Source organism: Lepidothrix coronata, unplaced genomic scaffold (assembly GCF_001604755.1).
Source record: "Lepidothrix coronata isolate B3197 unplaced genomic scaffold, Lepidothrix_coronata-1.0 Scaffold27, whole genome shotgun sequence".
Taxonomy (NCBI): domain Eukaryota; kingdom Metazoa; phylum Chordata; class Aves; order Passeriformes; family Pipridae; genus Lepidothrix; species Lepidothrix coronata.
The window spans coordinates 831495-854825 of NW_016690207.1; positions in this window are offsets into that span (position 1 = coordinate 831495).

Sequence of the window (23331 nt, forward strand, 5' to 3'; positions counted from 1 at the left end):
CTGAAGACTCTGACAAGCCTGGATTTTTTTCTTGGTTTTCAGCTACTTCTGCTACGTGATTCCCTGTAGAAAAATCAGCATCTTCCTTCCACAGCAAATCCAGACACTTCAGGACCTGTTTCTGTTCCCCTTGCAGTGGAATGGAGAAGTGAACAGTGACATTTCCTATGGAACAGAAAGAAAAGACATTTTCAACTCAGAAACATCAAGGGTTTCACTTCCATCTCCCCATGCAGGCTGTGGCGTGGATGAAACCCTGGTTTCTGGTGGGAACGTGTGGCTGGGGAAGCTCCTGTTCTTGGGCAGGACAAATGGGATGCTGCAGACCTCTCCCTGCAGCTCCTGAGACAGAAACATCTGGGATCAGCAGCATCACAGTGCATAGAATGGTCTGAGTTGGAAGGAACCTTAAAGATCATCTCCTTTCACCCCCTGCCATGGGCAGGGACACCTTCCACTAGCCCAGGTTGCTTCAAGCTCCATCCAACCTGGCCTTGGGCACTTCCAGGGATGGGGCAGCCACAGCTTCTCTGGGCAACCTGTGCCAGGGCCTCACCAACCTCACAGGGAAAAATTTCTTCCTCCTATCTAATCCAACCCTGCCCTCTGGCAGTGGGAAGCCATTCCCCTTTGTCCTGTCACTCCATGCTCTTGCCCAAAGTCCCTCTCCAGCTCCCCTGGAGTCCCTTTATGCACTAGAAGGGGCTCTAATGTCTCCCTGGAGTCTTCTCTTCTGCAGGTGAACACCCCCAGCTCTCCCAGCCTGGCCCCAGAGCAGAGGGGCTCCAGCCCTCAGAGCGTCTTTGTGGTTCTTCCTGATGTAGCAGGTCCACGTCTGTCTTCCACTGGGGACTCCAGAGCTGGATGCAGTGCTCCAGGTGGGGTCTCACCTGAGCAGAGTAGAGAAGAAGAAGGTGTGTACATGTTCCCAGAGTCAACCTTTGTGCCTTAATTGCAGTAAGACATACACATCTCCCTTCCACAGTCACCAGGCTGCCCTTCAGTGCTGTGCCAGACTCAAGTCTAAGGAGGCTTTTAGGCTGTGCACATCACGCTGCTTCTGTAGCCTTAAAGGAGGTGTTTGGATTTCTATATTTAGTTGTCCTCACTTCCTTTCCTCCTTGACATTTATGAATTTTAGATGTCTTTCATGCTGGGCCCCTGAAGGGCGTCCTGGAGAGACGCGTGGTGGCCCCTGCACAGCATCTTCTGGTCCCACAGGGACGTGGCTCCAGCTCGTCTGCTGGCCCAGCCAGGGGATGCTCGGGAACCACGGGCACTGCTGTGATGCTTTCCAGCCTTTAATAGGCGTGTGGGGCTGCTGCTGACTCCACGGCTGCCGGAGGGAGGGAAGGGGAGGGAGAGATGTCTGGGAGCGCTGGAAAAAAACAAGATTACAAGGGATCAGGGAGATGCTGTTAAAGTACATGGCAACTTACAGATGAAACAGCAGTGGCTGCCTTGAGCTGAAGGCCAATTTGGCAGTGGGCTTGTGCAGGAGCCTGTCAGAGAATTAGCCTGGCTGAAATGTGGGTGGGATGGGAGACCCATCAGACCCCTCCAGCGCTCCTTGTGCCGGCTGGTTGGGATGAGGTCCCGCTCCCATCCTCCTCACCAAGGTCAGCTGGAGCAGCACGCTGGGTAATGTGCTCCTCACGCCTTCTGCCTCACACCCAGGCCTCCTCCAGCAGCACTGAGCCTGTCTGAGTGGTGGATAAACATTAGTTTCACAGCTCACAAAGCAGAACTGCCGGCTACTGCCAGCCCAGACGTAATGAGCTCCTCCCGGGACCCCTGGGAGCGCTTAGAGTGGGCTCTTCTTTACCCAAGCTGCCAGTCAAGCCGGTGCCAGGGGGGAAGCAGCGCCGTTAATCTCTTTCCCACCATCCCAGCCATAGCTGAAATCCCTTCGAGCATGTAACAGTTTTATTTTAATGTGCCGTCCCCCTGGCACGGGGCCGGGAGCGGCGGGGTCTGCCCGCACACCCGCTCCCAGCTGCTCCCCCCGGCCAGGGGAGCTCCCGTCTGGGGGGGCTGCCAGGGGGGGACAAGCCGACAGGATGGAACAATCGGCGAGGGAAAAGCTTTCGCGTGTTGTACTTTTCACTCAGGCTGGTGTTGTCACCTCCTCGGGTACCCTTTAATTAAGAACAGATTGTTGTTCGGTGGAGAGAGACTCGTTTAGCACCCGCAAGAGGAGCGGGGAGGTTTGCTCAGCAGCCGGGCACTGGCGCCAGGGACATGTCCCACGGCGTCACGCTTTCTGCCTGACACCAAATCACTTGTCAGGAGCTTTTCCCAACAGCCACGGCAAAGCAGCTAATGAAGGGGACGTCGTGTGGATGTTCAGGAGCACTCTGATGGACTGGCCATGGCTGCTGCTGCTGCCTCCCTGACACCCTGGGTAACACAGCACTCACACCTGTGTCTGTTCCCCTCTTCCAGCCCCAAAGAAACCCACAGGAAAACCAAGATGGGATGCTGTGTTCAAGCCAGGTGAGCTGGGACAGGTCCTGCTTGCACCTGGAGATGCAGCCGCTTCCCTGGGCTCCTACTGGGAGACCCAGCTGGGGAAGAGCCATCACCAGCAATGTGTCCTGTGATGCCACGACGAGGATCCTGCAGAGGCCAGGAGAGAGCTGCCCCTTCCCCAGGGCAGACCCCCTGGGGGCACAGGGCACCTGCCAGCAGGGGCAGCTTCCCCGAGCCCCTCTGCTCCTCCCCACGTCTGCACAGAGACACCAAGGGCCAGAAGGGCACAGCACAACATCCCCTTCCGAGAAACACCGGCTCCCAGAGGACAGATGAGGAGAACTGCAGGCAGGATTCATCAATCTCTGCTAGCCAGACCTCTTCCCAGAAAAGGGTGGACACATGAGGTGGAAAAAGGGGAAAGAGCCCCAGTCAGGTGCTTTCCAAAACACCAAGGGACTGATTGCCAAACTGTCGACACATCCCTGCTTCCCATCCTCCACCTCAGTGGAGCTGCAAAGGTGCAAGTGGCCCCTAATCCGCAGGGACGGGCAGGGAGCCAGCACAGACTTTTCCATCCCAAACCTCCGTGGAGACAGACACCTGTATCTCTCCTCTCTGCTGGGCTGTTTTTAGCAGCCGTAATTACACCCTTTCAATCTATGTATAAATAACTGGAATTCCGGGTAAAATGTCGGGTTGCTTGATTTACATCCCCAGCGAGCCGATAAGGTTGCAACAAGGATAAATCACGGCAGAAGTGCACACTCAGAAGATCTCAGAGGAAGAGAGAGAAACTTCTGCCACCCCCCCGCCTCGCTCTGCCATTACTCATGCTTGTTTGTAAAGTGGCCAGGATAGTTTTGGCATTAAACAAACATTGTGTGATTGCCCAAGTATTCCATCATTGTCCTAAGTGCCCACAGAGAGTTGCGGGAAGGAGGCACTTGTTTTTCCTGCCTGCTTCTGTTTTCAGGCCACCAAGGACAGAGCTGTAAAGGAGGCTGGGGAATGGAGCTGCTGCCCAGGGTCTCGCTCTGAGCACCCTGCAGCCCCCCGGCCTCTCCTCCCCAAGTTGGAATGTTCCGAGGCAGCCATGCAGGACCCACTGAGGGGTGGGGAAGGGGCTTCAGCTCCCCCAAAACCTCAGCCCTGTGGCCTTGACTGCAGTGGCTGCATTTTCACCCGGCCAGCAGCGTGGCAGGGCGTGCGATGGGAGATGGACGAGCCCGTCCTGGATGTTTTTCAAGTGGAGATTAACCACTGAGTAGGTTCTTTTTATTTAAGACGCCATATGTCTCTTCCCTCTAAATATCTCTTCCATCAGATACCGCTGTGATTCCCACTCTGCCTCCCAACCCTGCCTTTGAGACTCTATTGCAAACACTTCATAAAACCGTGTTAGATTGGAGATGGGAAATGCTTTGAAGCTCCTTCTCTCTGCTCCCCGTGGACGTCAGCCCGGACGCCTGCGCAGCCGCTCCGTCCTCACCGCAGTGTCCGGAGGTGTGAGGGGCTGGGGAGGGGGACTCTGCCCCCGGGTCCAGGGTACGGTACCCGTTTGACTCCCGTGACTCATCGGATTACGCTGCAAATTCCCTTCTCCGCCTGTGAAATGGGGATAGCAACGTTATCCTCTTCCCCTGCTGTGAGCTTCAATATATCAGGGATTGTGAGGCACTTAGTGCTATGTAAATGGGAGACGTATCAGCTGTGCCTCAGATAAATGAATTTCACTTAGATTGATGGGTGTGAAGCACTTCCAAAATTAGGCCTATTCTTCTTAAATCAAACAGTTTCCCCAAGCCAGTTCAGCTCCATTGATGTAGAGGAAGTCATCAAGCTGCGATTCATCACCAAGCTCAATCACAGACCTTCAACACGCTGACCCACCACGAGCTTCCTCCTCTTGGCAGAGGGAGAGGAGCTTGGCCAGGCACAGGAGGAGCAGGACCCTTCCCTGGGCACAGGGCATCCACGGCTTGGGCTGCAAACCCGTGTGCTTGTTCTGATGCTTGCACCAAACTGTCTTCATGCCACTAAATGCTCTGTAACATACAGACAGATCACAAACCTCATTTCATTCAGCTAGTAAGGAGTAAATCCCTCCCATGCGTGGGAGCATCCCCACCAAACTGCAGCTCGCTGAGTAATGCTGTAGTAAACCCCAGCAAGGTGTTTGCAGCAGCTTCTCCTTTGCCTGCGTGCCAGGGGTGCCACCCATCCCAGCCTCAGGGAATGCCAGAGGGGAGCGGGTCCACAGGCAGCCCTCCCCTCACTGGGGCTGGCAGTTCTCCTCCCTCAGCCAAAGCCAAGCACCTCCTGCCTGCGAGGATCTGCCTGGTGTTTATGTGTGGAGCAGCTCAGCTCCCTCCAACTTTTTAACTGCAGATAATCAACAAAGCCGGGCAAATAATTTAGCGCGTATAATTTATTCTATGAATTTTGATTCTTTGCCCACAAGCAGCTTGTGCTGCTCACCAAGGTATTGGTGCTCTGAAATTATGCAGGGGAGCTTTGGCCTCGGCCTGAGGCTGGCTCAGCCGGCTGGCAGCGGGCACAGCACCCCGAGCACGGCAGTGCTGGCCAGGGGCTTGCCCTCCATCGGGTGGCATTTCTGCTGCTGATGGCCTGGGAGGAACCCGACCTCAGAGGGCAGCTCCAGCAGGCAGGGTGCTGTTAGCAGGGACTGTACCCATGTGCCCAGGACAGCTGTTCCCAGTCTCCAACACAGGATCAGGCATCCGAAGGGAAGGTACAACAACCCGTTAGCTGAGTAATTGTGGAAACGTGGCTGCATCGTCCATATGTTTGTACCAAACTGCCCCATACTGTCATTAAACGAGACTAAATATCCCTGGGAGCAGCAGTAAGCACAGCTGTGCAGTTTTTCCCCATTGGCAGGGGAAGGAGATGCTGCTGCTGCTGCTGCTGCTGCCGCCTCACGCGCATCCGCCGTGCGGGTTCCAAGCTGGCCCGAAATTGGGATGTGGGAGCTGTGAGGTACATCACATCTGCTTTGGGTTGTTTCTGCAGCATCTCGTGGCCCTTTGGCCAGTCCCTCTGCTCTACTCCCCCCTGCTGGGCTCATGCTCCCGTGAATGGCATCGGACACGGGGGTCCCAGCCCCGGGCAGCGATGGGGACACATCTGTCACTGTCACGGGCAGCGAACGGCCCCGCTGCTGCTCCCAACCCCGGCTCGGCTCCGGCCGCGCATCCAGCACCATCCCCGTGCCTGACAGGCGCCGGAAGAGCTGACGCAAGTTTTCATTAACAGTTCCTCCGAGGTGGGAGTTAACGTGTTTGTAGAGAGAATGCGGCCCCGACGTGCGGCTGTAAATCATCCCCGCGCTCTGTCCCCGTCCCTGGCTGTTTGCCACCGCCGCCGGCGGGGCGTGCACGCGGCTGTCACTCCGTGGGTGCCCTCCATCCCCTTTCTTTATCTCCTAAACATTGCAATCTTGTCGTCTGCAGCAAGAGCTACAACCCTTCAACTTAAATGTGCCTGCCAAGAAAAATGTTGATTTTTTGCCTCCACCTACCTTCAGATATCTGATTAATTCAATGGAAGGAGCAAGGAATTAAGGTGGGGGTTTTTTTAAGCTGAATACAGAAATATTGACGTAGAAAAGCACTGTGGTTGTTAGAGGTACCTGGTGACTGAGACAGCCTTAAAATGCATTTTAGCTTGACTTGGCATGCTGGCTTTGAGGAGCTAAATGGAGAAGTGAACTAATCCCAGGTCTTAATGAATAATGTTCAAATCCAACTTTCATTTTCCAGTGCGTCCATACATTCAAGAATGACTCACAAGGTGTTTGTTGTGCAGTGGAAGAATAGCCAAGCTGGGAAGGGTATTTTTATGTGTTTGTGAATCATTGTATATGATATTTTCCTCCACTGTGCCTCTCTGTCCTGGCAGTTTTCTGCAGTGAAATCCATTCAGCTGCACTGGAAATGTAGGCACTTTATAGAAAATCTTTAATAGCACAAGCACAAATGGATGGCTCTTATTTCCTCTCCGCAAAGTGGCGATTTGCAAAACCACTGCTAACAAATATTTACCCTCCTCCCCCAAACCATCAAATAGAAGACAGATGGAGACACCTCCCGCCATGGCAGGCAAGGCAGAGCCTGCAGCAGGGACTTGGCACGGCACAGGGACAGGCACCGTGTGCCCCCTGGGTCTGAGCCCACGGACGGACGTGGCCGTGGCCACGGGAGCGCTGGGGCGACGTGGGGGTGCCCAACTCTGCAGCTCCTGCTGCACACGGGTGGGTGTGGGAGCGCAGTGAGCGCGGAGGGAAGCACGGGCGGGTGAACACATGGCTGCACAGGTGCCAGCATCTACCCAGACACATATGGGAGAGACAGGGAACCGCACGGATCCTTTCCAACTCGCTCCGTCCTGGCTCCTGTGCCTGTTTGTTTTCTGGTACGCTCATCTTGCTGGAATTTTTAACATTTAATTAGTCGAGCCAGCTGCTTCTGCTTTGCACAGGGCTGGGCGGCTCTGCCTGCTTTCCAAGGCGGGTTTCTTTGTTCGCAGGATCCGTCCAGCTCCGGCCGAGGCACAGAGCCTGGTCCTGTGATCCCACTGCTGGTCCTCTGTGCATCCTCTGTGCGTCCTCTATGCATCCTCTGTGCATCCTCTGTGCGTCCTCTGTGCACGGTGCTCCCCACGCCGGGGCCAGGGACACGCTGCGGGCTCTGCACGGAGGTGCCAGCCACGCCACCCTGGGCTCCAGCCTGGCTGGGATAACAGCAAAGCTCAGAGCTGCCACACATCCCCTCTCCATCCCTCTCGACTAAATTAGAGCTGAGAGCGACCTTCTGTTCCACAGATTATCGTCCCTTGGAAATGGGATGAAAACCAGAGGACTCACCGAGGAGCAGAAAGGGGCCCACAGGTTTAGGAGGCTCCAGGCTGAAGGGCTGAGGAGCTCCGGGCACTGCCATGCTCCCTTTCCCCCACCTGCCCTTCCCTGGCTGGCACTGCCCACCCAGCCCTGGCAGAGCACAGAGACACTGATCCCACCCAGGGGCTGCAGGAGAGCCCGTGGATTCTGGGGGAGCTGGGAGTTCAGCCTGATTATCGCCACTGCTCCTGAAAACACTTCTGAGGCGTCTGCCTTCAGAAAAGGGTGGAATGCCTCAAATGTCAGGTGTCAGCAAAGCCTTTCTGCAGCCCTGGGTGCTCCCCTCTCCCGCTTCAATTGACACAAAGGCCCCTGTGCAATTCTATTCAGCCCAGATGCCACCTCCTGCCTTTAAAGCCGAGAGAAGTTTGCCTGAAAATAGAGATGTGATCTTTATTCCGATCGTTTTAATCATTCCTTTTTCCCCCCAGGAAATAAATTTTTAATTGTTCTTTTTCTTCCATAGCACCTTTGAAAAGCTTTCACATTCAAAGTCCAGGATAGAAGAGCACTTTAAACTTTCCAATTTTCAGACCCAGGCAAACCCGTCGCTTCTGACATAAACAAACAAAGCCCAAACATGTTTAATGAAACAGTTTCAGTTTTCAAAATGAACGATTTTGTTTTGATCAAAAAGCCATTTGTAGCTGCAATCCCAAAGACATTTTCCCAAAATCCATTTAAGCCAGCTTTAAAAACCTCTTTGCAGAGAGAGGTGTGACGTAGACTTGTTTGCCAGCCTGGATTCGCTTCCCCTCATTAGAGCTGCCAAACATGAGACCTGGGCTTTGGGGGGATGGAGCCTCTGGCCCAGCGGCTCAAGACCACCAGTGCTGGTCACAGGTGACTCCCCTGACAGAGGGGGCAAAAGCAGAGCCTGGCAGAGCATCCAGCAAACAATAATGTGCATTTTCCCTCCATTTCCTTTCTCTGGGCATCGGGGAACAAAACTTTATCATTTCCTCCCACGCGTGTCCCAGACCTTGCATGGCTGACCCTGTGCAGGGATATCAGCCCCAGCTCCAGGCTCCAGCCAACATCCCTGCTCTATATGAGCTAAAAATTCATTTCTAGCAGGCTCTGCCTTCAAAACTGCTGCGCATGCAGTTGTTGGTGCCAGCGAGCTCATTAGCAGAGCTACTGAGGAGCTACAGGAAGAAGGAGCTCGGCCACCTGGGCACTGGGCCTGTGGCTCCCAGGAACAGGAGCACCCTTGCACAGCCACAGCCCCCCCTGCCCAGCCCACGGGCTGACAGCTGCCCTCTGAGGCCAAGACACCAGCACAAGGCAAAGCCAGGTACCCGGGCTCTGGGAGAGCCGAGCACAGGTATCCACAGAGAAACAGCAAAATCCAGCTGTTGTTCCTGCACCAGCAAAGCTGTGACCTTTTGGAAGGAGCCAGAGATGACCCCCTATGAGGAGGCTCATCCCTTCCAACTCAGCATATTCTATGATCCCATGGTCCCCTCTCTCTTGCCTCCCCAGCCCTGCATCCCTTCGTGCACCCCCAGCGCTGTTGCTGTACAACCCGAGGGAGACCCACCCCTTGCACAGTCTCTGCAGCACCTTGAGAGCTCTGGCTGTGGGGCAGGGAGCGATTCCTTATCACCTGTGACACACCTCTGCTCATCCCTCATTCATCCTCCCCAGCACAGCCCGAGGGATGGGTGGTACCCAGGGAAAGCCCCCAGCTCTCACCTGGACCGATGGCCAGAGCGATGATCATCCCCCTCAGCTCGTGGCACAGCGAGGAACGTTGTTCCCCCCGGCTTCCCAAACGCAGCACAGGCTCAGTTCAAGGTGGTGCCTGAGGTTGGTCACTTTGTCGCTGCAGGGCTACACCTGGTTATTGCTCCTCTGGCACTGCTACCCTTCGAAGAGTCTCACTAAAAGCAGAAAAAAGAGCATTAAAGTCGAGTAGAGACAAATCCAAGAGGGTTTGGCAGGTCTGACTTATGGGAAGAGATGAAGGAACTGAACACACAGGCCTAGAAGAGAGGAAAGGGGCAGAGGGGAGATGTGCAGAATGTGAGAAAGCCAGATAAATAATAGTAATAATAAAAATAAGGTTACTTATAAATTGCTCACTCGATGGCTGAGGGACCCAAGCAGGCAATTAAGGCATGATAATAATAAACAATGATAATTAAAACTGCATAAAACACGTCATAGGAAAAGGAAGCAAAATATTCTAAAGCCCATGAAAACTTGCAAAGGACATAAAATATAGGCAAGGGGGAAAATGTATCTGAGGTTGAATGAAAATGCATCGCAGGCACTAATGGGTTTCTGACAGAGAAAAGAGACAGAGAGGCTCAGACTGGAGGGAGAGGAAGAGGTCAGAGAGGAAGAGGTCAGAGAGGAAGGCAGAGAGTAAGGGCAGTGACAGAGGCATTGGGGAGGCACCACTGCACCAACCACTGGCTGCCTGGAAAAGAGTGACTGCACAGCCAGGGATTGCCCAGGGCTGGTGGCCATGGCAGGTGACAAGGAGAGAGGAGCCCCCTGGACCTGATGTGTCCTGGAAAGCACTGTTCCTGTTCCCCAAAATGGTTTGTTTTCAGGTATTCCCTAATCCACGAGCTTTCCCCCAGATGTTGGATTGTGTCTGGAAACAGGGGGCCTCAAACCCGCTCCCAGCAGGGCACCTCTCACTGGTGTGGCACAGGTGGGCTTTGTCACTGGTCCCCCCTGCCACACAGCCAGGGGGGAGAGTCCCTCCCGATTTGGGGTGACAGCCAAGCCTGAGCTCTCCCTCTCTCCCTGCTCGTTTGTGGTGTCTGTGTGCTCAGATCCTCCTTGTTCATTCCATGAGACACGAGTGGGAGATCAGGGGAGCCCAAAATGCAGCTTGACTGGGCACACAGAGCTGGGCACGCATCAGAACACTGCTGACGACTCACACCAATTGCACCCCGGTGATTTATCACAGCTGTGTGACATCCATGGGCATTCCAGGCAGGAAGCCGTGCCTAGAGACAAGGCAGAGCGGGGCAGACTGATGGGGCAGAGGGGTGATGTTTGCAGCACCAGCTCTCCCCTGCCCCGGGGTGCTGCTCCATGAAAACGCAGCTCAGTACCAAGGTCGCTCCGTGTTTTGTCAGGAATTGTGTGCTGGAATAAGTCCGAGGGATTTCTGCACAGCACAGTAATGAGTGTGCCCAGTAATAAGGGCCCCAGGAAAGGAGACAAAGCCAGAGCTGCCACACCTGTGGTTTAATAGCTGGAGAATTGTGATCTTTGGAAAGCAGCTTGTCCTAATGCCGAGATCTGTACGGCAAAAGCCTCTTGTGCCGTTTAAGCCACGGCAGGGGACAGTGGCAGCCAGAGGACTCTCTCAAAGGACAGGTTTTCTGACAGCGAGAAGGTCACTCAGCCCCAGAGTGCTGCTGCAGCACTGAAACCTCCCTGCCCTCCACTCAGCTTGGGGATATTGGCCGAGCAGCGGGGATGGGGAGCCCAGCTGAGGAAAAGCTTTTCTGGGAGGACTGAGTTGGAGCATAGGGAGAACTTACCCCCCTTGGTGGGATGTCACAGGAGGAGGGATGGGTGGATCCCTCTGCTGGAGTCTGGAAGGGCCCTGTGCACCCATGCTCCCTGCAGTCAGTCATCACCCTCCAGCTCTCCCAAGGTGCTTTGACTCAGGGGTGCTGCACTCTGTAACCACAGCCGGGCGGTCTGAGCACCGTGTCCAGGCTGAGCCCTCACCCCCAAGGTCACCTGCCTCAGAGGGAGGTGACACTGTGACTGCTCACAGAGGCACCTGGGCAGCCACATGCTGGGGGAAACCCTTCCTGACCTCTGCTAGAATTCACTCAGGACCAGAGCTGAGGAGCCCTCTGGCTCCCACACACCCTTACAAATGTTATCATTGACCAGAAAATCGGGCAGTTCCTCTTTAAATCCAGCTATGCTGAAATTCCTGACCTCGGAGGATGCCAGCCCTGCATGTGCCAGGTGAGGACACACAGACCTCCTGCACTCTCCACCCTCCAGTGCTCCCATGCTCTGCCTGTGGGAGAGTGGGATGAAGCTGCAAGCCTGGATGTTTCCAGATGAATCCATCTCTCCCCAGGCAGACAAACAGGTTGTTTTGAGGGTTTTTAATTTCCTCCACCACAGAGCAGCCATGTGCCTTCTAAACAGAGAAACTTGAAAGACTTTGGAAAGCAATTCCAATGTGTTCTATGGGCACAGGGAGATAACAGAACATTCTCAAGGAATTCTCTATGTCAGGGAAAGTTCAATATTTGTGGAGCATCCTGCACTCACCAGGGGCTGTGCCTCAGCAGCCCGCCCACTCCTCATTCCCGAAAAGCTGAATTGCTCTCAGTGCTTTCCTGTGGCTTCTCTCTGATGAAGCACTCAGGGTTCAGAAGCAAAAACAGACTAAAAGTCAACCAAAGCCCTTGTCACAAGACAGACATGAATATCTGGAAGCAGGGACTGCTCTGCCTTCTGTGAGAGGGGGGAGCAGGCGGCTGCTCCCGGTACAGTGCCCACGGGCAGAAAGGCTCTGACAAGCTATTTTTAGCCCCAGTGTTGCAGAACAAGAAGCAGCTCCAGGCAATTGTCTGTTTTCTTTCTATTTTTTCCCTTCCTTGTCTCTTTTCTCAGATTTATTCCCTGAGAGCCAGGGCAGAAGGGGTGTTTGAGGAGGAGGGGGTTCCGTTTCCTCAGCACGGTTCACCTGCTCAGGTCACCCAGCCACCACCCCCCGGGGCTGTGCCTGGTGCCCGGCGGGATCACAGAGCAGCTGAACTGAGATGTTTCCCTTTGCAGAGCACAGAGGAGGAGGGTGGTGTCTCACACAGCGAGGTAAATCCGCCCCTGCTCATGCTCTGCCTTCAGATGCAGCAGCAGGTGGAAGAGCTCAGGTGAAGGTCACTGGTGGGCTGGAATGTGAAAGCAGCCGGCACCGAGGCACAGCACTTCCCTCCCGGAGCATCCCCGTGCTGCCGAGGGCCAGAGGAGCTTTGCAGGGAATTTGGCTGTTGTGTGCAATGCCAGGGGCTGTTCTGTGCCAGCTAATTGCATCCACCTTATCTCTGGCCCAAAGAAAAGCCTGATTTGAGTCCCGTTTCTATGGGAAGTGGCATTGCTGATGCACAGCTGCGCACACGCCTCGTACCAGCCTCAGACAGCAGAGACTTGACATGAAACAAGCCTACACAAAAATAAATTGTATTGTATTTAAATATTCCTTAAGTCATTTTAATGTATTTAAGTCTTAATTCATCTTCTCAAAGTCCCTTTTCCCTACACTAATGTGATGTATTTGACAGAAAGATGAATGACGTTATTAAAGAGCCTCTCTGGCAAATTTCAGTAATAAAATCTCCCCTTCCCCCCCTGCTTCTCTCCTTTTCCACACACACAGACCTCTGCTTCCTTCATCTTCACAGATTATTTCTGGTTATCTGAAAGGGACTCCAGGACACCTCCTGGATCCTTCTCATGCCGATTATTTAACCTCACGTGCTCACATCGGAACGCCGAGGGATAGGACTGGGTTGCACAGTGCCATGTGCCCTTGGAGACAGGAACTTCCACACATACCCAGGTACCCGTGTACCCTCCTCATCCTCACCAGCAGCCTCAGCCAGCGGGTGTGAAGGCATCAGTGGCCACCCAGGCCGAGCCCTGCCTTCCTCCACACCAGCCCCACACAGACACCTCCTGAATTTACACCCTGCCTCCCCATTCCATCTTGATTTATCCTTTCCAGCACTCCAGACAAGTCAGACACATTAATCATCCCAGCCTTTAAACCATCTCCTCTAAATCCTTTCTCACTCTGGAGCCGTTTTCCCCCAGCACTGGCCAGTCCCTCCGTGCTGGACGTGGCATTCCAGCTGGGATGAGTGGGCTCCATGCCCCATCCTCACCAACATGACCACAGCTGTGCCCAACATGGGGCTACACCACGTGTAGGAGGACAGTGAGCTACAGGGGCCATGTGTGGCTCAGGAGTGGCATGTCCTGGTCCTCAGGTGACAAAAACACAGCTCAAAAATAGAAAAAGTCGTGTTGAGATTGCTAAGAGAAGCTCCAGGCTCAGTGCAGGTTTAATATAAATACTGAAGATACAGCTCTGCTACTGTACAGAGGGAGGTGATACAGGAAGAGGCTTGTGGGGTCACAACTGGGTGGAGAAGAAGGGGAATCCCTCTGTGAACATGATCCCAAAGGCTGGAGGGGGAATTCAGACAAGCAAAAGGCCCCATGGACCCTGAATTACTGCCAGGGGTAAGCACAGCACATGGGCAGCCTCAGCACTGGGGTCTTGCCTGCTGCCTCCAGCTCAAGCCCTGGAATATTTCTCAGTGTCTCATGTTCCCAGCACGTGAGGGATTTTATTTGCCAGGCTTTTGCCTTTGCAAGTTTTGCCCTTTGCCCTGAACAGGAGGAATTTTACTAACTTTATCTTCTGAACCCCAGCACGCAGAAGAAAGGAGAATAAAAGGATGTCATGACCTCATCCATCTGACCCGAGCAGCAGAGGCAGGCTGCACACTGGAATGCTCCCAGTGTTTGCCCAGGATTTCATGGAGTAGCAGCCTCAGAGCTGTCAGACCTGGACTGGTGTTCCCAGCTGAGCCGGATGCTGGAACCAGCACCACATCCAGGGGGTCCTGCCCTGATCCCACAGGTTGGGGGGCCAGAGAGGGAGAGCAGATGAGAAGGGGGATTGCACAAGCAGCTGGGTACCAGTGAGGTATTTTGGGGTCTCAGGCTGGAGGCCACAGCCACAGGCTGCCCCACGGGAGCCCCAGCATTGTGGAAATCCCCACTGGAGAGCAGGAGCTGCCAAGGCACCGGGTCATGCCGGGCGAGACGAAGGCAGAAGGTCGACCCCCCCTCTGCAGAAGCATCTTGCAATAAAGACGAGATCTGCTGCTCTCTGGCTGTTTAGACTCTCCAAAGCTTCAGTGATCTACCTAGATTAGGCCTCAACAAGCAGAATTTCTGCTCCAGGTAGTGCAGCTGCTCCTTGCTGAATAAAACATGGGCTCACGCTGCTGTGCCCCGAAGACGAGCTCCAAGAAACCTTTTATTTCTCTTTCTATTCATGCACACGCTGATTTTTTTGGCAAATGCCTGCGAAGAGGGGCCCCGCTTGTTGTTCCTCTCAGGTTATTTCATGCAGGGAACAACGTCCCTGTTTTTCTAAGCTTCCCATCGCTTGCTGGGTGTGAGCCCTCTGAGCCACCAGTGGGTCCTGCTCTGTGCTGCATTCCCAAGGGATGCACACTCGACATGGGGGCTGGGATTGCTGCTGTTTCCAAGCTGTCCTAAGTAACAGGGAAGTGACAGTGCAGTGATGATGGGGGCAGTGCAGCTGTAATGAGTGGCCAGGGCAGGCAGCTCCTGGATGGGACGGATCTTTCGGCTGGAGCCCGTCTGGGTGTGCCAGGGGAGAGGCTCCACGTCCTCAGCTGTGTTTGCATGAGCACACCCCCCGGGCAAACATCATCCCCATCCTCTGAACTTGCCAAGGAGCTTGAAACCCCTCCACAGCACTCCAGCAAGTGAGAGCCTTTCCATAAACACGCCGAGATCTGTTTGGCATCTGTTCCTGTAATGACACAGCAGCTCATTACAGCCTGTGACATCCCACTGTAAACAGAACGCTGTGCAACCCTGTAATTTCGGGAGCTGGATCAGGTACTCATGTGCTTTGCATAATCCAAAAGATAGTGGGTTTCAGGCTGAGTCTTCCTTTTCTTTTTCTTTTTTTTTTTTTTTCTGCTGGCTTTCCTTGTCTTCCCTTCTGGTTGACATGGTTACAGAATTGTGAGGATGGGGTAACAGGACCCGACACGTGGGTTTGGAGAGACTCAGAAACCCACCAGTGTCTCCTGGAGAAGCAGGAAAACAAGGCTGCTTTGAGACATTTCAGCTGCTTTGTCCTCTTGCATGTCTCTCCTTCTGTTTCTTGTTTCCAAATAGAGATTCACATGAAGACATCACTTTCTTTCCTGAAGCCTTTCACCCACTGCTGCCTTTTCCCTGCCCAATCCCTTAATTTGCTGCTTGTGCCATTGGCATCACTTTGGTGTGACCCATCACGAGGGCAGAGGAGACCCAGGTGGGGACAGAACTGGTGATAGGAATGGGGGTTTACAAAAAAATAGAGAGATGCAGGCAATGTTGTTCCTAAATTGAATGGTTTTCATGGTTCTTCCAAGCAGTGTCTGCAGTACTTTAAGATTATTCTCTCCCGGGGGGCCTCATAAAAGCTGTAAATACTCCAAACAGCTTTCAAGGCTGGCCCTGTGACAGTCCAGCTCCAGAGAAAATTTATGCTAATGTGCTACTCCGTCACCATCCGGGAGCCCTGGCCATGGACACGCTTGTGCCTACGAAGGAGAGACTTCAGCTCGTGGGGTTCTGCTCAGAGTTAAACACACCCGGCTCTGAACGCACTGGGAGTGCTTTGAAGCTGAAATTGCCTGGTAATGGTTCCCATCCACCACATCCCAGCTCCATGGTTTGTTTAAGGACTATGAATCAAGTTTTCCAGGAGCTCTAAATCCCGATGGAAGCAGGTGGGAATGGGATGCAGGTGGGAATGGGATGCTGTGCTGCACCACGTCTCTCCAGCAGTGGAGAGCCCACGTGCTATGACTTGTGCCCCACATGCTGGGCAGCAGCACAAGCACCCCCAGGCTGCTGAATTCCAGAACTGGCAGTTAGGATCTGTTTTCCCTTTCATATCCATGGATTTGGGGTGATACATCTCTGAGTCTTGCAGGAAGCACCAGAGACAAGGTAATGGAGGAGCATCCATGGGTTCTCTTCAGATCAGAGCTGGTGGGTGAAGGAGTGAGCACTGCTGGGTCCAAAGGGAGGGTCAGGCTGGAGGCACAGCCCACTCCAGAGGCGACACAGCCACAGCTGCAGGGATGTCCTCCGAGGAATGGTGCTGTCCCACACCAGGAGCCCAAGCCTAAGCCCAAAGTTTGAACCATATTCCCTTCTGAGATGGGTTTGCAGCTCCCCTTGGTGGAGGGAGGTGAGGGGACAAGGGACATTCTGTCCAAGAGTGGGAGGAGAACTTCTGGGTCCTGTGGAAAGAGAAGTCCTCACTGAGAGGCTCCCCAGAAGCCATTTTACCAATACAGAAGTTCACAGGGTTTGGAGATCCATGTATCAGCCTCCAGTGTGGGATGTTGTTTACAGCTGTCTCGGTACACTGGTTTCTGCAGTAATCAAATTCCTTCGTCCCAGCAAAAACCAGAAGTGCTGAGCTTGCATAGAAACCCAGTTGCTCCAGGAAGCACTGCTGGGGTCACCTCTGCAGCAGTGTCCTGCTCTGGGGGGACCTGGCCTCTCACAAGGTCTGGATTAGTCCTGAAATTCCTCTCCCCATTCTTCTGAAGTGTCCTTTGCTATCAGCTCGTGTTTATTGTGCATGATTGATATTTGACATTACGATGTACCAGGAACACGCACACCATCGCTCCGCCGGGATGCGACACCTCCTGCAAGCACATCCATCAGAGTGAGAGAGCCACCTCAGCCAGGGGGGAGGAGAGAAGCCTGGAATCCCACCAGGGATCTTACTGTGCCTGCGGCTTTGGGGAGAAGGGGGAGTTAAAGGTTTCCCTGTGGAAACCCGTTCCCAGAACGCCAGAGCCGTGGCACCGGTGACGACAGGAAGGCTGAAGGATGCTGTCTGCAACTTGCTGCCCCTGGCTGCACCTGCCCTTGGAATATGGCTGGGAAAGCCTTGACAGAGCAAGGGGAAAGGAGGGATCCAGCATGCCTGGCTCCCACAGCTGAGGAGGAGGAGGGAGAGCAGCACGTTTGGAGAGCCGGGAACACCAGGGTCCTTAGTGGGAGGAGACAGCAGGAGAAGTATCGATCCCAGTTTCCCTTTGCTGCCGTTTGGGAGGCGGTTGCTGGAGAACGGTGTTATCTTTGATCCATGCCCGTGCGCATTCGGAAGGGATGGGACCCGAACAATCCCTCTGGCAGTCCTGGGGCACCCGCAGTAAAATGAACTCGGGTAAATGTTTCGAGCTCCTGATGATCACATCCGAAAGGACCTCTGGGGCTGCAGCAGAGGAAAAGGCTCTTGTGAAGGCACAGCTTCCCAGCGCCGTGGGAATAACGCCCCATGCCACGTGAGTCCATGCCCACGGGAAGGGCTGGCTACAGCATCCCACCAGGGCTGCACTCTGCTCCAGAGCAGCTCCAGGAGCTGGCTGGAATTAACAGATCCGCATTGATTTTTTGTTTAACTTCCCATTTATTATCGGTGGATAGAGATTAACTTCCATTGCTTGGTATTTATTATTGTTTCACCTGCTTTCCAGTGGCAACCGAAGGTGTTTTGATAAATGGAGCGGCAGCTCTGCCTGGCTGTGCCCTGGCTCCAAGGAAGGCACGTACTCTGTGCCCACCGGGATGTGCCTGGTATTCCTGAGGCTCTCCTTGAACCCAACCCAGCAGCCAGCAGGAGTCAGACCATGCTGGCTCCTCCCTCCCAAAGCAAGTCATTAATATGCATCTCTGACATACCCTCAGTCACTGGTGGAAGTGCTGATCCTAATTGATTGGAGACGCACTGGCCGAGCCTCCGACCGGCTCCACTGGGTCCACATGTAATAAGTGCAACGTGCTGGAAAGAGGGGAATTACTCTTGACACTGGGATTATATCTCTGCCAACAGCATCAATATTCTATTAAAGATATGTGATAATATAACACTAATTGCCAATCGAGGGCCATTAAAGGCAGCCTGCAAACAGCACTTCGATCTCACCTTTCAGATTAAAAACACCACAGTGATTTCCTGTTCCTTGTGTTTTATTCCTGTGTTTTCTGCCCATGCATAATGCAGCAATGCAAATTGCCAGCAAGTACCCAGACAACTGCTGCCTTCACCTGCCATCCCAGGGTAAAGGCTTCCTAAGCCTGGAAGGAGCCAGGAAGGAGATAAGTCATGTCTACAAGCCGAGAACAGGGGGAGAAATCATCTCCCATTCCCATTTGGCTACGTGCCTAAGGGTGTCATCACAATGGCTGTGACTTAGCAAGGGAGGAAAACACAACTCCTGTGGGATGAACCAGGACCAGCCCAGCCCTGCCAGTGACTCCGCACTCAGCCTTTCCCTCTGCCAGATCAGCAATTCCCATTCTCCACAAGGAGCATACAGTGATTTACTGCTCCCTCTGCAGAAAGAACTGCAAGGCTCCAGTATTTCTGGAGCAAGAACAAGCCAGCTCGGGTCTTCCAAGGCTTCTGGGCTCAGAGATGTTGGCCTGAATTTAAAGATTTTTTTTTCCTTTATATTTTCCTAAGGCTATGGAGGGCAGACAGCCCATGACAGCGGTCACAAGGTTAATGAAACTGAAACAAAGAGCATAAACTCCAAAAACCTCATCCTGCAGGGGCGAATCCAACCCTGCCATCAAGCCTCAGTGCCCAAAGCTGTGGAATGTTTCACAGGATGAGGGACTGAAAAAAAACCCTGCAGCAGACACAGCCTCCCCCTCGAGATGGAGTTCCTTGTGAGAACAGGAGCATTATAGCTGAGGAGGGAATATTCTCCTGTGGAGAACCAGGAATTAGAATCTGCCTCATACTCCCAGTTAATGGCACGGTGCATCTCAGCAATCCTTTTGGAGCACAGAATTGAGGAGCATGAGCTAAATAAACATGTAATGAAGGAGTAGATGAACCTCCCACTGCAGGACACGGCACAGGAGGCGCAGGAGCTGGGGTGGCCTCGGCACAGGGAACTCCCCGAACATTTGTTTCTGACGGTGCCAGCCCTGCATTATTGTAATGAGACACAATAATATTCTCTCAGTTCTACCAACTATAGATTGAAGCCGCAAAGAGAAACCGTCTGAACCTCCATCTGATCAATCTTGTCAAAACATGTTCATTTAATCCCTTACAAATGAAAGGAAGATGTGTTTAAAATGTCATCCTTGGGGTCTGGGAGCCCCGTTCCCATAAATCAGTCAACCCAGGTAAACCGTGTTATTTGGGAGCTATTTGACAGGAGATGAGCCAAAGACATTTTTAAACCACTCACACAAGGTTTACATCATCTCAGAATTAAAATTATACGCTTTTCCCTCTCCTTTTACCTTTCCATGACTAAGCACCACGACGCAGAGGCACACGGGGAGGAGGTTACACAGGGACGCACACGGGTAAACCCTGGCACTGACAACCCCACAGATGTGCCAAGAGGGACAACCACGTGACAAGTGTCAGGCTATGCCTCATCCTGCTGGGAACTCAGCCCTCCCCTGGCTCGTGCTGCTGGCACCCAGATGCACCCCGAGGCACAGCATCCCCAGCCCACGGACACCAACGTGCTGCGGTGACACCATCCCCAGGAGCAGCATCTGGGGAAAACACGGATGCCCTCACTTACAGCAAGGTCACGGCTCTCCAGCAAAAAAAAAAAAGCACACAAAAACAAGCAATCTGGGAACATTTTCTGCGCCGCTTCCGGGAAGGATTGACCTCGCAGCCCAGCAACGGGCTGGGGTGAACCGGGAGCAGCAATTTTCCTTGCACCGCTGGGGGAGGCGCTTCACCTCCTGCATCTCATTTAGCTTCTGGGCTTACTAACCTGCAGCCTCGCCAGATGTGAGCTGGGAGGCAGCCCCTGCCATCCAACCAGCTGTCCAAAGGAACTCACAGCACATCCCGCAGCAACACCCTCTCCCCTGGGACCGAGGAGGGTGGATTGGGCTGTTCTGGGCCAACACCCCAGTGCCCATTTAGCAGAAAAGACATTTGACAGCTATGACAATGGACAGGGATCGGTTGGGTTCTTTATTGGTCCTGAAGGTGCTTATATTTAAAACAATTTGTTAGGCTCCCCGTGATTTACTGCCGCACTGGAAAATGGGGCTGAGTATTGATTCTTTGCCTTTTCTATCGCAAATGGGTGTAATGTTTTATAGTATGTCAGAATAATAGCAGCGGGCACTTTATCAATGTCAAATGTTAAAAATGATCAGCTACTGTGATGTAGGAGATTAAATATGAAAGCTTGATGGGTATATAAAAGCAAAATGGCAATAATAAAGGGATTTTTTATGTTCAACTCGTTGCTCTCCCAAATCTACCTGGGGAGCTATTAGAACCAATTGTGCTGATCAGTGACATATCACCATGGGTTAAAGAATGGGAAAGTGCTGGGTTTAATTCCCAGGGGATCTTTGTGTTGCCCGGCTCATACAGGGGCTGAAAGTTGGGCCTTGCCCTTCCCTGCCAGGGCTCTGCAGGGTTTTGTGTTCTCTGATTCGTGCACAAACCCAAGGCTTGGAGCTGGGACATCCATCAGGCACCATGGAGCCAAGCAGCTGCTCAGAGCCCTTCTCTCCACCAGGAACACAGAGTTCCTCCAAGGGGGAAGGCACAGACATGACAACCCGGACTTGGTGCAGAAGGAGCTTTAAGGACTGTGAAGCTGGGAAGTGGTAGGGATTTAGGGCCACACAGTGCAAATGGACCCCTCTGTGTAATTAGCCCAAACCAGACTGAAAACACCATGTTTCTCATGGTTCTCACACCTCTGTAACCCAGACAAGCAAATTAATTGCAGAGTCACTTAATGCATTGACTGGATGAGCTGCAGTAACTAACACCCCAGGATCAGCAGCGGGATGCAGCTCCCACTAAAAGCTGTTGGCAAGATGTGAGCTACACCTACACGGAATCATTTAAACTCAGTAAGTGAGGACCTTTCCATGAGGACATCTCTGAGACTAACTAGTCCTTAAATTTTTAACATCTCAAGCACGAGCATCTGTGCATTTGCTCTGCACCGAGCACAGCCTGAGGAGTGGAGCTGGTTTCAGCTGGCTGTTACAGCAGCTGTGGCAGAGCCTGTGGAGCACAGAGAGGTACAAAAAGCTGTTTCAAGAATAGAGAAGAGCCTCCTGCAGCACAAGTGCAACGTGGAAACCTCAAGAGGAACCTGGACTCAGTGAGCAGGGAAGAGCTTCACCTCCGTGCCCGATGCTGTGCTCACCTCTGGGCTTCCTCACTGCCCTGTGGTCTCATCCAGAAGAATTGCTGCAGGTCTGCCAGCAGCTCCCTCTCTGCAGCCCTGTTAGATAACACTGCTAAAAATAATCCTTCCTTGCTGCTCCTGCAGCACTCAGACCTCCCCCTCGGCACTCAGAGCCCCGGTGCCCCCAGCACCAGACCTCTTATAGCCTCGTCAGGGCCTCATCCCTGTCAGCCTGCTGCAAATCCTGCTCATGGCAAACAGCTGGGCTCCTTCAGCAGCCAGGGCTGCCCTCGACTCCTTCACACCATGGGAGGGATTCCAGGGTGTCCCAAGGAAGGGACATCGGGGTGTGCCAAGGAAGGGATGTCAGGATGTGCCATGGAAGGGATGTCGGGGTGTGCAATGGAAGGGATGTCAGGGTGTGCCATGGAAAGGATGTGTGTCCCATGGAAGGGATGTCAGGGTGTGCCATGGAAGGGATATCAGGGTGTGCAATGGAAGGGATGTCAGGATGTGCCATGGAAGGGATGTCAGGGTGTGCCATGGAAGGGATATCAGGGTGTGCCAAGGAAGGGATGTCAGGGTGTGCCACGGCCCGTCACCACCGTGGCAGTGCAGGGTGGGGGGCCGGGGGGATTCAAAGCTGGTTTCTGGCAGAGTGACAGGTCTGTGGGCTGGCAGCAAAGCTCAGCTCCTGCGCCTGGGCCCAGGAGCAGCGCCAGGAAGACGCGTCGCTGGCACTGCCACGTCTGCTGCAGACAGAGCTGCTCCCCCGGCACATCCCGCCCGGCGCCCGTGGGGAATCAGCTGCTGTGGCTGCTTCTGATCCGTCCCCTGAGAGCCAGCACGCTCCTGCTCCCCACGTCAGGAAAACCAGCCAGAAAGAGGAGGGAAAAATTCCAGAACTTGATCAGTAGAGGCAATTCCCACTAGAATCATTAATGGTCTCACCGACACTTTATTACAAAAAAAGCACACACACAAAAAAAAAAAAAAAAAAAGCCCAGTAATTCCTGAAGCCTGGACTCCAATTAAATTTTTTTTGAGTTGTCATAAGCAAGAAGGAAAAAAAAACTGCACAGGCAGGACAAATGTTCTCCTAATTACCTAAACACTTTATTAACCAGTGCTAATTAAAGCATTTCTTGGAGTCTGACAAATGTCTGGAATTACTCAATTTAGAAGTTAGTTTTGTCTCCAGTAATTTATACAGAGATGGAAAGTTGGGAAGGGGGGGGAATATCTTTCAACTAATGTTTTTTTATTAAAGCTGACAGCAATAATTAGTTATTTGCTACTAATGGGGTAGCCCCTGGAGGGAAATTTGCCGAGATGGATGGTTTGGGCTCACGCCAGCAGTAATTGGTCTGAGCCTTGGTCAGGAGCTGGCAGGTCGTCCCGAACGCAGCCGCTCCGTTGGCATCTCCCTCCAATCCCTGCCTTTGGTCTCTGCCTCCAGTCCCTGCCTCTGGGCCCTGCCTCCCGTTCCTGCCTCCGGCCATCCCGGCAGCTCCGAGCTGGGAAAGGGCCCCTGGGCTCAGCCAGGCACCCTCTGGAGAGGATGCTGCTGAAGCCCAAGTCTGGCAGGAATGGCAATAATTCATGCACAGCAAGTGAGGCTGGAAGTCAGGAATTGCAGCTGTGGGTTTGAAGGGAGCTCCCATTTTGCCAGGAAAAAGGGTTTTGTGTTGTGCCACCTTGGCAGACAGTTGCTGCTGGAGCCACTTGCTGTGAGTAGAAGGGATCCACACTAAAAACTTCATTTGTTTTCTTCCACAGAATATTTGGTTGTGTTTTTCAGGGGCCAGTGGGAAAAGTGTTGGACCTGGATGTAAAGCTGTGCCCAATAATGGGATGAGAGAAGAGAGAAGAGAGAAGAAAGAGAGAAGAGAAGAGAGAGAAGAGAAGAGAAGAGAAGAGAAGAGAAGAGAAGAGAAGAGA